Raw genomic sequence first — 14847 nt, 5'->3', positions numbered from 1 at the left:
GAGCGACCCCTGAAAGTCTAAGATGCTGCACCAAGCACATTCATAGGTGCTGGGAATATAGCAGTCAATAGTGTTCTCATGGAATCTACACTGACTAGCCAGAACAGCAATGATAATGTACCCCAAACAAATACATATTTTAATGCCAATGCATGCTTAAAAAAATCAAGAAAGGAGGGTGAAAAATGTCTTGGGTGGGACCAATAGGTGGTGTGGTAGTTAAGGCTCTGAACTCCCAAATGGCCAACCAGGGACAGAAGTCCAGACCTAAAGGCTTGACAGTCCCATGGCATGTGTGCTTGTGTGCCCAAAATGTTAGGAGGAGAATGAAGGGGAAGGGATTCTGGTGTGGCCATCGCCGTAGGAGAAGGGTGATTCCTCACTTTCCCTCTCTCTGTCTCTGTCTCTCTTCAGGAGCACATGTACTCTATGGCAAAAAATAGTTTCGGGTTGCATTTTTAGGTGTAATGACCAGAAAAATTGTCACCGAGAAGATGGCCTTTAAGAAAAGCAAGATAAAGTGGAGGAAACAAGCCATCAGAATATTTGGGAAAGGAGCATTTCAACAGAGGGAACAGTCCCAAGGACCAGAGTGGGTCAAATGACTTTAAAGCAGAGAGAACTGAGAGGCAGCATTAGAAGACGAGTTCAAAGAGGGTCTTTAACTCCATTGAAAGGACTCACCACTTTTATTCTAGTGAGAAGTAAAGCCATTGGCGAAATCTGGGCAGAAAACAGAAACAATCCCACCTATGATTTAATAGGAGCACTTGGCTACTCTCCTGAGAGAAGAGGGAGTTCTAAGGAAAGCCACTCGGGAGACTATCAAAATGATCCCCTTAGGAAGGTATCAATAGTTTCACAAAGGTGGTGATGGTATGAGTGGCCATCTAGGGCATCACTTTGGAAAGATACAGATGATTGTATTTAAAGCACGCAGAGTAATAGGTCTATCTTGCCCAGATATTTCATGTATTTAGAACAAAACAAGCTACAAAATTAGGGGGGAAAGTGAGAAATTTTGTCACAGTAAATTATGTGGCTCAATTATGTTTCTTATTTGGTGGCTCAAAACATTATAAAGTGCTGTAAGAGAACATGATATAGGGACCAGCAGATAGCATAATGCTTATGTCGCTAACTCCCATGTAGTCAACTGTGGTTCGAGTCCCAGATGAGGTAGCTTGAAACTCATGCTGCGTGTGTGTGCGTGTATGCCCCAAATCTCCAAAGAAAGGAAGAGAAGGAATTGTGGTGTGGCCATCCTCCCTGGCGGGTGATTTCTCACTTTCTATTTCTCTCTCTCTCTGGTGAGTGCATGTGCCCTATAACAAAAATCTTTAAAAAAAAACAAAAACAAAAATAAAATCAAACTAAAAGAGAGCATGATATAGCAAAACTTCACAATGGTTACTTAAGTGGCATATAGAGTGATGAAAAGCATGGCAGCAATAATACCAATATTACAATTCCATATTATAATATTCTAATATTACTGTTCTGAATATCACCTGATCTGAGTTTTTTACTGCAATACTTGGACTGTCGTGAATGACTACCAAATATTGGTTATGCATACTACTCTTGTCTTCATCATTGTTATCTACTCCCTTGTGCTTACCTTGGGAACTTACTGGGCCATATATGACCTAAAGAACTGTCAGAACAGGAAAACACTAGACTTAAATGAAGACATCTAGGGGCCAGCAGGTGGCATGCTGGTTAAGGCTCTGGACTCCCACATGGCCAGTCCTGGTTTGGGTCCCAGAACTGATGGCTTGCTTCCTCACTTTCCCTTTCTCTGTCTCTCTCTGTGGTTGAATTAAGAAAATAATAATAATGAAGCAAAAATTAAATAAATAATTCATTAAAAATACAAAAGTAAATTAAGGCATCTATGTTCAAGTGTGGTAGTCATGTTCCCAGCTTTGTCATTTATAGGTATTTAGGGCTTACTACAAATATTCAGTGTGTTTTCTCTTATACTCTAATTTTTGAGGAACATTGGTGGTATTACACCAAACAAGAATTCAAAACTTGGCAAAACTAGATGATTTTCTTTTAATAAGACTCGCAAATGTATTCTTCACTGGCAGGGACTTCTGGGCCTGACAAAGGCAATCAGTCTCACCGTTCGGCCCAGAGTTAGCATTTGCCAATCTCGTCTTGCTGAGACATCTCTAGAGAGCCAAGAAGTGATTCAGGAAATGTCATATGAAAAACCATGTGGGACAGATCAAGATTGACTTCGCATCACTCCACCCGTGTTGAAGTTACCGGGGTTATTTATTGGGGCAGAATTCTGAGAAAAAGATTCTTCACCAAGCCTGGAGTTTTGCTTTGACCACAGCCTGCCCCAGACTATCAGAAAATACTTAAAAACCTTTTCTTTATATATGATTTCAAACCAGTAGGAATTAACAATGGGAACAAGTGAAATGGAGACTATGTGAACATATGTGACTTTTTAACCAACTGTTAGAACTCTTTCTATATCACTCTAGCCACCTGACCAAGCAGAAGGGTACCCGGCTCTCCCAGCTATAGTTTTTTTGAATGAATGATTGAGTTTATATTTGAGTAGTCAAGTGCTTTTTTATGTACTGAATTGCAAAGAAATAGTATATCTTTTCTACCAGAAGACGCTCTTTAAATACACACGCATACACTTTCTGAAGCAAAAGAAAAGTTCGATTTCATGAAATTGCTCATCATGTTGCAGCGTTTGTCTTCAGTTTTGGGTTTCTATGATGGACGGAGCTGACATAACTCACTTCTGACTCTTTCTATTGAGCTAGGAACATGTTTCCGTGGCTGTCATTGGGAAGTAGATCCTCTCATGAGGAAATGCATTCCCTTGAGTCTCTTGTGCGAAATTTCTAAGCAGGAAGTTGCCCATTATCAAGAGGAAACTCTTGCATACGACCTGTACTCAACTTGTTATCCTGAAGCCAAGAAGATCCTGGAACAGGCTGGCACCCTAGTAGGCTATGAGTGTGTCAAGCACTCGTGTAGATTCGATTAGCAGGAGAAGTTGATTTTATTAATCAGAAATTAAGGCTTTGGCACTTGTCATAACTGCAAATAGAGATGGGAAACTCTACAATAATAATACTTTATGGATCATCGCTGTTGCTTTAGATACTCCAAATTTAGAATCTAACTAATTGGCAAGAATATGAGCATAACTCAAGAAATTTATTTTTATGGCTGGATAATTAAGCAAAGAAAATCAGGTCATAGAGATGTCTTTCTTGCCAGAATAGCATAGAGACACTAATTTGGGGCCAATTCTGTTATCCAGTGGTGGGGGCAGCCAAAGTCCCATCCCTGGCCATGTGGCTGGAATCCCCTTCCTGCTGCTTGGAAAACACTCCAGGCTCAGATGCATGTATGCCTAGAATCCTGACAGAGCAGAGCAATGGACTAGAAGGGACTGTGGTGTAACTATGTCCCACTGGGAGGGCCTTTCCCCTTCTCCCTCCCTCGCCAACTCTCTCTGCTGAGGGTAAACACCCCTGGCAAAGGAAATATAAAGATGTAATTTTTAAAATGTTAACTTTATTTATTTATTTTAATTTGACCATAGAGGAACAGAGCAAGAGTGAAAGAGAGAGAGAGAAAGTGAGAAAGCAAATCACCAGGTCTGGGACTCGAACTGCGGTCGGCCATAGGGGAGTTCAGCACTCTTGACCACCACGCCACCTGTCAGCCCCAGGACATAAATTTGACCTCAGAATAATGGGAAATGGAGCTCCCTTCAGCAGCTCATACAGTAAAGTTGGACTGATACAGAGAAGACTGCACGGCCTCTGTGCAAGGATGACACAAATTTATGAAGTGTTCCAAATTAGAAAAAAAAACAAAAACAAAACAAGGTACACCCCCATATTTTCTGAGCTGTCTTCCTGTAAGTTCTTTTCAATAAAATGTCAGCAGATTGTTTTTTCTCCCCAAGTTGCCAGGCCCGGGACTCAAACCGTGCGGCCAGCCCTGTGCATTACAGCTACTTCTATTATCAGGCCACGGGCTGACGGCAATAGATTATTACTTAAAAAAAGTCGTTCACACGCCCTTGAAACCTTGTGAGCAATTAAGCCACAGTCTAGAAAATAAAGATGACAGGACCAGCAAGAAGAAAAGAAAAGAAAATTGTGCTGGCCCTGTGTGAGTGCACTTTCCCAAAATCCCAAGAAGAGAATGGAAGAGAAGAGATTGCAGCATGGCTATTCCCCCTGGAGGGAGGTTTCTCACTCCCCGCCCCCCTCTCTCTCTGGTGAGGGCACATGCCCTATAGCTAAAACTAAAATAATAATAATAATCAAATAAAAAACAAAAGAGTAAAAAAATACTTTAGAAGTCAGATAAATGTTACAGAATAAATCAGGACATATTAGGGTATTCTTCCAACTAAAACAGTTACCATCTTTTCAACTCACTTTACAAATGAAAATATAGAAATGTGCCTCTTATTAGTTATCCAAGAAGAACCTGGTGGATCTTAGCAGGTTCTAAAATACAACCTAGAGCTCCCACCGTCAGATATAGTCCCTCATATAAAAATATATATGTGTCTGTGAGTGTGTGTGTGTGTGTGTGTGTCTGCATATGTATAGTGCCTCATATAAAAATATATATGTAAAAAAAATTCCTCCCAATGAACTTACAACCATTCTATAATGTTTAAAACTAAAGAATGAAAGTAATGGACCAGCAGTTAGTGTAATGGCTATGTCGCTGGACTCCCACATAGTCGACTGCGGTTCGAGTCCCGGACCCGGCAGCTTAGACACATGCTGGGCGCTTGTACATGTGTGCCCAAGATCCCGAGAGGAGAATGGCGGAGAAGGGATTGCAGCATGGCCATCCCCACTGGTGAGTGATTTCTCGTTTTCTGTCTCTCTGTGTCTCTGTCTAAGAAAAACCCCTCCCCCCCCCCCCCCAAAAAAAAAAAAAAAAAAAAAGAAAGAAAGAAAGCAGTAACAGTGTGTGGATTTTTTTTTTTAATATGAGCTTTAATAAGTAGATCTTTCCAGAAGTGAGTTTACTGTTATTGGTAAGTGGCTGTTCAAATAATTGCTAAAACTGGGACCAGCAGTTGGCACAATGGCTATGTCGTTGGACTCCCATGTAGTCGATCACGGTTCAAGTCCCAGACCCAATGACTTAAACTCATGCCAGGCACATGTGCGTGAATGCCCAAGATCCTGAGAGGAGAATGGAGAAGGGATTGTGGCATCGACATTCCCGCTGGGGATGATTTCTCGCTTTCTGTCTCTCTGTCTCTCTCTGTCTTTCTGGCGATTACACGTGCCCTATAGCTAAAACCTCTCAAAAAATAAAAAAACACACACTGAAAGAAAGAAGTCATTGCTAAAACTAACACTACTAGAATTTATTGGCTATCTACTCTGTAAAGCATATTGCAAGTATTCAGTGATAGTAGTGGGATTACCCCATTTTGTAAACAATAAAACAATAGGAAATCTAATCAGTTTGCTCAAACTCTCCTTTTAGAAGGCTGTGAGTGAGGCTCACACCCGGAGCTTTGGTCCACTCTATTCACTGCTTCCTTTAAAGCTTAGACAATGTTAGGTTGGGTTCATTCATTCAGATTGACCTCCAAAGTACAGTTCTAGGAACTGAAGTATTGTAATTCATTCCACAGCATGGAAGAAAACAACTCCTAAGATCAGTAACCTCCCAGAAACACGAAGCTCGAATACGGCTGGCCTCCTCCACTCACCTTTCTTATTCTGTCTTCTCTCATGGTCAAGAGACAAACTGAATAGCCCTAGAAACAGAGTGTATTATGGGGCGCAGGATAAGCTGAGACTCACGGGCGCTGGTCTCTCGTCCGCCCTTGTGAAGCCCCATGGAGTCCATTGTTTAAAAATCAATTCCTACATCTTACCCTCACATCCACCTTCATTGTGTGTCATCAACTCTTTTTTTAGTAGCTTACATATAACCATTGTCACAGGAAGTTTTTCCTAATTCATACGGCAGATGATGAAGTTTAAATTTGAGGTTGAAAATTACAAAAAAAAAAATTCATTCTAAAGTATGTGTATGAAATAAACATGCTTATAAACACAAGAAATGTGTTTTTAGTTGCATTGCCATTAAAACTTAACAATTAATGGGCCAGCAGATGGCATAGCAATTACATTACTGGACTCCTACATGTCCAACTGAGGTTCAAGTCCCAGACCTGGTGACTTGAAAGTCAGGTGGGCATGTCTGTGTGCTTGCTCAAGATTTCAGGAGGAGAATGGGAGAGAAGAAATTGTGGCATGGCCATCCCCCCAGGGAGTGATTTCTCACTTTTCTTCTCACTGTCTCTGTCTCTCTCTCTGGTGAGCATTTGCACACTAAGGCAAAAATATCTTTTAAAAAAACCCCACAATTTAAATTAGATGAAGTCACTTACACATGCTAAGTCCCATGGTCTCTGATAGCCCAAGGATTTTTTTTTTGGAAAGGTTTTCGCTATAGGGCACGTGCACTCGCCAGACAGACAGAGAAAGACATAGAGACAGAAAGCGAGAAATCACCCTCCAGAGGGGATAGTCACACCGCAACCCCGTCTCCTCCATTCTCTTCTCGGGATCTTGGGCACACACGCACACGCGCCCGGCGTGAGTTTTAAGCCACCGGATCCGGGACGCAAACCCCGGTTGACTACGTGAGAGTCCAGTAACATAGCCATTATGCTAACTGCTGGTCCCTGAGAGCCCAAGTTTTTGAACAGTCTGACTGCCTAGATTAAAATCTGTTCTCCATTCTACTGGGTCTCTTCAGGTACACTATATCTTACTCATGATCTAAATAACAGAAATAGAGTATCTACCTCATAGAGCTGTGATGTAAATGGAATGAGTTAGCATATGAGAATCCCTTAGAACAGACAATAGTGCTTAGCAGTAACTAATGAACAATATTATTATTTTTAAATCTACAAGTAATTTAATACATACATCGCATTGTATGTCAGATACTGAGGAACTAGCTGGAGATTGTAAAAAAGAGTAAGACCAGGTTCCAACCTCTTTATCTCTTTTTTTTTTTTTTTTTTGGAGAGGTTTTTGCTATAGGGCGCGTGCGTTCACCAGGAAGACAGAGAGAGACAGAGAGACAAAAAACGAGGACTCACCCCCCAGGGGGGATGGCCAGCCATCCTCCTTGTAATTTAGCATATAACATGTAGACAGATACAGCCATGAATATATTTGTCATGAAACAAATATTAGCAAGCATGTTTCATGACATGGACGAGAAAGTGATTTACCCTTATGACTTTATAACAAACTTCGGTAACAGAGTAAGATTTTAACCGAGGGTGGGAAATGCGAAGAAAGGTTAACGATGAACACTGAATAAACAGCAGGTGCAAACCCACGGACTATGAGGGTCCGTCGTGTGTGAAAGGTGACTGAGGGAGTGGATGTGGCCGGTGGAGGGGCGTAGTGTAGATACCAATTTCTGTCTTACATGCATCGCAGTCATCTTCAGGATAGAATAGTCAGGAAGGGGGTTAAATAGAGAGAATGCACGATCGTATTTGTGTATTAACTCTCCCTCTCTGTGCACTGGCTTTCTATTGGATAAAAAACAAACGGTACAGACTGCCTACCAGGTGGTTGTGATTTATAATAGAGATAAAAAGATACGAAAGAAGAGAAGAAAGAAAAACGATGTGGGAATGATGGCCTCAGTTTACTTGATTAAATTCCACCTTACATACATTCTCCAGACCTCACCTCCTCATCAAAAAGAAAAAAAATAAAAACCGGCATGGCCGTTAAGGCTACGGATTCCTCAGGGCCAACCATAGTTTGAGTTCTGGACCCAGCAACTTGAAAATCACACCAGGGACTTGTGTGCATACCCAAAATCCCAAGAGGAGAATGGAGGAGAAGGGGTTGCAGTCTGGCCATCCCTCCTGGGGCTGATTTCTCACTTTCCTTCTCTGCCTCTTTCTGGCAAGCAAACATGCCCTATGGCAAAACCTTCAAAAACTACTGTAACTTTTTGGACTAGATTCTCTGAAAAACAGTTGCTAATTGAGCATAAATAGTGTTGCTTAGGTCCTCCCACATTTTATAGTGCGGTCTCAGATGTTATTGTACTTTCTCTAGTAACAAAAAGAGAACGTTCTGCAGGGTCGGGACCCTTCTATGCAAACTGTAACGGCTACAGAGAGTGTCCTAAAGGATCAGTGTGTAACAGTGAAAAGCAGCATCCTTGTTTCTTACGTCGGCATGGCTAACTGCATGCATAGTAAGTAGCAGCTCAAATGGGGCTGCTGTGAGTCTGAATTTTTTTCATCTAGAGTAAGGGACAAACATTTGGCCATATTTCTTTATCTTTTCATTTGTAGCTCTACTGGAAATAATAGCAAATGCATGATTTCATGTTCTGCCATGAAAGTCCGTTTTGATTGGAAAGTTTATTCCTCCTTCCCAACCGTCCCAGTGTAACACCAATTGAAACCAAGAAATTCTAGATGCTATGACGAGCCTGAGAGTGCTCCCAATCTGTCTTTCTCCTATTTCAGAAGAGCAACTTATGGCTCCAAGAGGTTTAGTGATGGGTCTAAGGCTGTTAGGGAGGAGGGAAGAAGGGGGAGATCCCCACGTACCTGTGCTTGTTTTGATCCATTGCATCGCGATGGTCACTTACTGTAGTCCCTTAGAACTAGTTTCTGATTTTTTAATAGCATGTACAATGGGATGGAAGATGTGGAGAGAAATTCCTCTCCTTATATTTTTACTGAGAAGCAGAATGCAGTAGTTAGAAAGCCAACCCTGCAGCTCGGCAAAAAGAGAACATTGCTCAACAGAATCAGGTCAGCCCTTTGGGGTGGCAGGTGGTATGGAGGTTTAAAGAGCTGGATTTCCACGTGGCTGATTGTGGTTCGAGTCCTGGACCTGGTGGCTTGCTTTTTCCCTTTTCCTTTCTTTCTGTCTCTCTCTGATCAAATTAAAAATAATAACAATAGGAATTAAATAAATAAATATCTTTTTAAAAAGAATCAGATTAGCCCTTGACTTGCCTCTTTCCTTTTCTTTCACAAATATTTTTCTTTAAGCTTCAATTTTTCACATCTGATGATGCTACATGTGTATCAGGCTTTTCCGTTTGTTGGCTAACACTGGTAACAGTACATCTCTGCATAAAGTGTAAGCACCTGCAATGAATCATTACCACCCCAGTATGCAGGGCCTGAAGAATTAAATAAACGTTCTCTGGCAGTCCTCGTGCCTTCCGCAGTGTATCACCCCACAGCACTGAGAACGTATGTGGAAGAAGCCAGGTTAATAGCGAGTTGCTGAACTAAGACAGAATGTTGAATTTTTCTTTCCTGAGAAATGTACATTCTACTCAGCAACGTGGAAGAAGAAGGAGCAGGAGGAGGAGCAGGAGGGGAAACAGGAGGAGCAGCAGGAAGAAGAGGATCAGGAGCAGGAGGAGGAGAAGAAGGAGCAGGAGGAAGAGCAGGAGGAAGCAGGAGGAAGAGCAGGAGGAGAAGCAGGAGGAGGAGAAGGAGCAGGAGGAGGAGGAGGAGGAGGAGGGAGGAGGAGGAGAAGGAGGAGGAGAAGGAACAGGAGGAGGAGGAGGAGAAGGAGCAGGAGGAGGGGCAGGAGGAGGAGGAGCAGGAGGAGGAGGAGTAGGAGAAGGAGCAGGAGGAGGAGGAGGGGCAGGAGGAGGAAGAGGATTAGGAGGAGGAGGAGGATTAGGAGGAGGAGGAGCAAGAGGAGGGGCAGGAGGAGGGGCAGGAGGAGGGGCAGGAGGAGGAGGCAAAGGAAAAGGAAGGAGAGCATGAGGAGGAGCTGAAGAAGAAAACAGGAGGAGAAGAAAAAGGAAAGGAGGAGGAAGAAGAGGAGGAGAAGGGTAAAATGAAAAGAAATACATGCTGACAAGGATTAGGTTGGACATCATGTCACGAACACTAAAGAAAAAAGGAATAAGGTATAGCAAACACCCAACCATAGGAATTTGGGGGGAAAAAATCAAACTTCTGAACCAGCAGAAAATCCAAGCCAGATGCTGAATAAAACACTAGTGACGTGCTTGCATCTGGCCATGGACTTCGAGGGAGTGAAGAGCTCCCAGTGGTTTCTTGGAGCAGTTGACAAGGAAAATGAGGACTCGCTCAGCTTAGTTGGAAAAAGCCCAGTGACCTAATGGAGATAGTGGCCATGAGCCTTGGAGTGGGGAGTGACAGCATTCAGTCCTCATATGTGATGGACTTATTAGGTCCAATCTACCCCTTTTTAGATGAAAAGTAGATACCCTCAAATGCCACCTACTGAGTTTAACTGAATGCCGTCATTCAGTGACAGCTCATGACTTAGACAATAGAAAATGAAGTTATTCCCCTGGTAGTGAGATGGGCCTCCTACCCAACGTTTGTCCTGAATATGGAATTTAGAAATATTCAAAGATATTTTTTAGGCAAGGAGATCATATAATTTAGGAACTTCTTCCTCCATATTATTGTGCACCTGAGGAGGAGAGAGGCCAGCAATGGAATGACAGAAACCAAGCAGGGACCCCTGGAAAAGGCTGTGGGACACAGAGAACTAGCACAGTGACAGGGACAGAGGCTCAGAAATACAGCCCAGGCCCGTGCCATTCACCTCCATGATAACTTACACGAGAGCCAGGAGCAATGTCAGCTTTATGGTAACTTGACGAGGACACCAAAGTAATTCTGAACAATTACAGATCTTCAGACAGCTATGGGACAATGATGACTGAGGTCATGAGACTTCATTCCCCTTACATAACAAGTGCTTTGTAAAGATTCCTCCTTTGCTGTTCTTTTTTTTTAGAGAGATTTTTGCTATAGGGTGTGTGCACTCACTGGACAGACAGAGAAACAGAAAGCAAGAAGTCACCCCCTGGGAGGATGGTCATACTGCAATCCCTTCTCTTCCATTCTCCTCTTGGGATTTTGGGCACACACGTACATGCGCCCGGCCTGAGTTTAAGCCACCGGGTCCAGGACTCATACTACAGTTGACTTCGTGGGAGTCCAGTGATGTAACCATGACACCATCTGCTGGTCCCCAACCCCTTGATATCTTAAATGAAATGTAGAATATTATCTACGTCCTACATACAAATAATTAGAATTAAATAGAGCCATCTAACTGTGATCAAAGCAGATAGAAAAAGCAAGTAATCTTTAAAACTCTGTGTTAATATGTAAACAGCCGAGCTCTTCCAAAACAGAAAACACAGTAGAATACCCAGATGTGTCCCCCTCGACGTAGAGTTGCCGTGGATGAGACAACTACAAATGTGACCTGTGGTACTCGAGACTTAGACACTTGAGTGGGCCCAGCCCGGCATGGTGAACCAGACGCTGCTGCTTGGCCAGTCAAGGCCACGTGAGCAGCCCAGGTTTGACTCCTGGATCACCTGGAAGAGAGGGTACAGGAGGATGGCTGATTCTAGACCAGTGTGTGCAGCATAACAAGACTCTGTGTGAAAGAGCCAGGCTGGTGGCATGAGCCTGTGAACCCTGCTAAGCAGAGGCTAAGGCTGGAGGATCCGGACACAGCAAGATCTTCTCTTAAAAATAAAAAACAAAAACAAAAAAACAATGAATGATGTGACCATCTGACACATGATTTTCTGAAATGATGACCAGCTCTTGGTAAAGGTCTGAACAAAACCAAATCCTGAGATTTATATAAGAGCTTCATTCCTGGAAAAAGTCATGCATCTGGAAAGCTTACACAAATATTTTAATTTAAATATGATGTGAATTAGTCTCCAGACTTACACAAATATTTTAATTTAAATATGATGTGGAATTATTTTCCAGACTTAAATTATTATTATTATTTTTTTTTTGGAGAGATTTTCACTATAGGGCGCGTGCGCTCGCTAGACAGACAGAGAGAGACATAGAGACAGAAAGCGAGAAATCACCCCCCAGGGGGGATGGTCATGCCACAATCCCTTCTCCTCCATTCTCCTCTCGGGATCTTGGGCACGCACGCACTTGCGCCCGGCGTGAGTTCTAAGCCACCGGGTCCGGGACGCGAACCGTGGTCGACTACGTGGGAGTCCAGCGACATAGCCATTACGCTAACTGCTGGTTCCCAGACTTAAATTATTATAAGCAGATTTTCTTCACCAGTATGAGTGTCAGGTGGGACAGGTATATATCCAGCATTCATTGTGACAACCCAAATAGTCCTCAACCAGTACCAAATGCCCCTGAGACTCATTAGAATAGATGGATTTTAAATTTCCAGATTTAGAGAAAATGCATTTCTTCCTATATAGCAGATGGTTACTTGAAATTTTAATGTAATTTTTGAAAACTGCCAATTAAAGCCAATTTTAACAGATCCTGTCAGTCATAGGAATTCAAATGCCCTCACCTTTCTAACTTTGTAGATTTATTTAATGTTGTGGAAACACTTCAGTCGGCTGAGAAAAGAAGATGAATATGTGTTAGGGTTTGTTTAATCCAACAGAGATGAATATACTTCAGTAAATATTGATGGGAATAAGACGGTCATGACCCAAGTGGAGAAATGGACGCAAAGTTTTGGCCTAATGCTTGTGAAACTATTATCAGAAGCAGAATATACAAGTTTGGTTTTATGATGGGATTGCAAATGAGGTTAGATCCGGTTGTAGAATTCTATATTCAGGAACTGGGCCACAACCTTAATCTGAACGCACAGTATTGTACTACCGAGAGTTTATGGGAATACAGACATACACACACACACACACACACACACATTAAATACAGTAAGTATAAATTGTGTGTTGATTTGGCATTGTTAGCAGAAGTACAATGTCCGAAACCAGAGAGTTTTCTGAAATCATCAGATGTTATCAACCATTGTGTTTATTCCAAATCCCACAGTTTAAGACAACAGACTGGAACATAGCTGATAAAGGAGGGCAAGGTGTAGCTGCAGGTGGTGTGTGTGAGAGAGAGAAAGAGAGAGAAGAGAGCTAAGAGAAGCAGGGTCTCGTCATACCACGAACCTTTCCTTCAGTCTTCTTGTGCACTGGATTTCGGTCACTCATCATAGCCAGTGTGTTTCAGGCTGACTGTGTCAGGGATTTGAACCATAGTCTCCATGTGGGACCCATGGTCTCCTGAGCAGTGCATTACCACCGCACCACGGAGCAGGCTCTCCATGTGTTCCTTAAAGAAAATAACTTCAGTCAAAAATAAAACCCAGAATTTGGTTAGTATAAAGGAGAAGGTTCAACAAACTTTTTCTACAAAGAGTAGTCGAATGTTTTAAGGCCTTTCTGGTCATATGGTTTGTGTTACAACCATTCATTTCTCCCATTGCAGCATGAAAACAGCAATAGACAATATTGAGGGGGAAAATGAGCACACCTGTGTTCCAATAAAACTTTATTTACAAAAACATGTGGTGGGCCATCGTTGGCCTGTATGCCATGGTCTGCTGAGGTTACTTTTAAGGAAAAGATGGTTTTTCAGTGTATTTGATATACAAACATTGGGGAAAAGTGGGATAGTCTGAAGGCAGTACAACGTACCCAGGATGGACTTAGAAGAAAAACCAAAGAAACAAACAAAACCATTTGGAGCTAGAAATTTGAATTTAATGAGAAATATAAGTGACGTGTTCGTGAGGAATAAGGGAGAAATGAGGTACCTAATTATTATGAGGTACTCTAAAGGCAGGCTAGAGAATTTGTTCAAATCAATAAGTACCAGCAAATATTGGGCATTTTTGGTAGGAGCTGGAGTGACATGATAAAAGATATAATTGGGAAAAAGTAAAAAAGAAAGCAATTGATTTTTGTGGGTTGATTTTGTATTCTGCAACTTTGCTGAATTGATCAGTTTTAACTGTGTTTGGTGGTATCTTTATGGTTTTCTACATAAAGAAAAATCATGAATCTGTGAGCAGAGGTAATATTAAATTTTCCTTTCTAAAATGAATGGATTTACTTATTGGTTTGCTTATTCATTTATTAGTTAATTACGATAACTTGTACTTCAGGACTAAGTTTAACAGAAGTGGCAAGTATGGGCATTCTCATCTATTTCTTCAGCTCAGAAGGGAAGCTCATACTGATGGGTATGAGATTAGCCGCGTGCTCTTCCTATATAACCTTTTTCTTTTTTGAAAAGAATTATTAAATTTTTAAATTATCATTATTATTATTATTATTATTATTATTATCATTATTATTTGCTATAGGGCACATGCACTCACCAGAGAGAGACAGTGAAATGAGAGAGAGAGAGACAGCAAGCCACCAGGTCCAGGACTCAAACTGCAGTCAGCCACAGGGGAGTCCAGTGCCTTAACTCTCATGCTATCTCCTGGCCCATGTGCCACTGTTTTCAAAAGGAATTATTTATTTAATTGTATTGTTGTTATTATTATTTAAAATTTGCTATAGGGCACATGTGCTCACCAGAGAGACATAGAAAGAGAGAGAAAGTGAGAAAGCAAGCACCAGGTCTGTGATCCAAGACGCACACCTCAGTTGACTGTGGGGGACTCCAGTCCCTTAATCACCATTCTACCTGCTGGTCTCTATACCACCGTTTTGATGTTGAGGCAGTTTTCTTTTATTCTTAAGGTGGAGAGTGTTTTTATCTTAAAAGGTGTTGAATTTTGTCAAATGTACTGAGATTACCCTGTGATATTTGTCTTTCATTAGGTTCATATGGTATATCACTTTGGTTCATGTTGGTTGATTTTCATGTATTAAACTCTGCTTGCACACAGAATACTCATCCGCTGCTTTTAATGCACTGCTGTGGTGCTTTTTCGAGGATTTTGAGGTGTAGGTTTTCAAGGATATCGAGGT

The 14847-nt window shown here is 41.8% G+C and overlaps 1 protein-coding gene and 1 non-coding gene across 2 annotated transcripts in view; both read left to right on the top strand.

Annotated features, from left to right (window-relative positions):
• Positions 1 to 14847, top strand: part of LOC102476466 (leucine-rich repeat-containing protein 4C) — a 652120-nt gene that overhangs the window by 26182 nt on the left and 611091 nt on the right. The gene's annotated exons all lie outside the window — the stretch shown is intronic.
• LOC114005610 (U6 spliceosomal RNA) lies at positions 3752 to 3855 on the top strand. Its single transcript, XR_003547441.1, has one exon. It is a non-coding gene; the product is annotated as a U6 spliceosomal RNA (small nuclear RNA).

This window comes from Tupaia chinensis, unplaced genomic scaffold, assembly GCF_000334495.1.
Source record: "Tupaia chinensis unplaced genomic scaffold, TupChi_1.0 Scaffold144099_1, whole genome shotgun sequence".
Lineage (NCBI taxonomy): Eukaryota > Metazoa > Chordata > Mammalia > Scandentia > Tupaiidae > Tupaia > Tupaia belangeri.
This window is presented reverse-complemented; position numbering and strand designations above follow the sequence as displayed.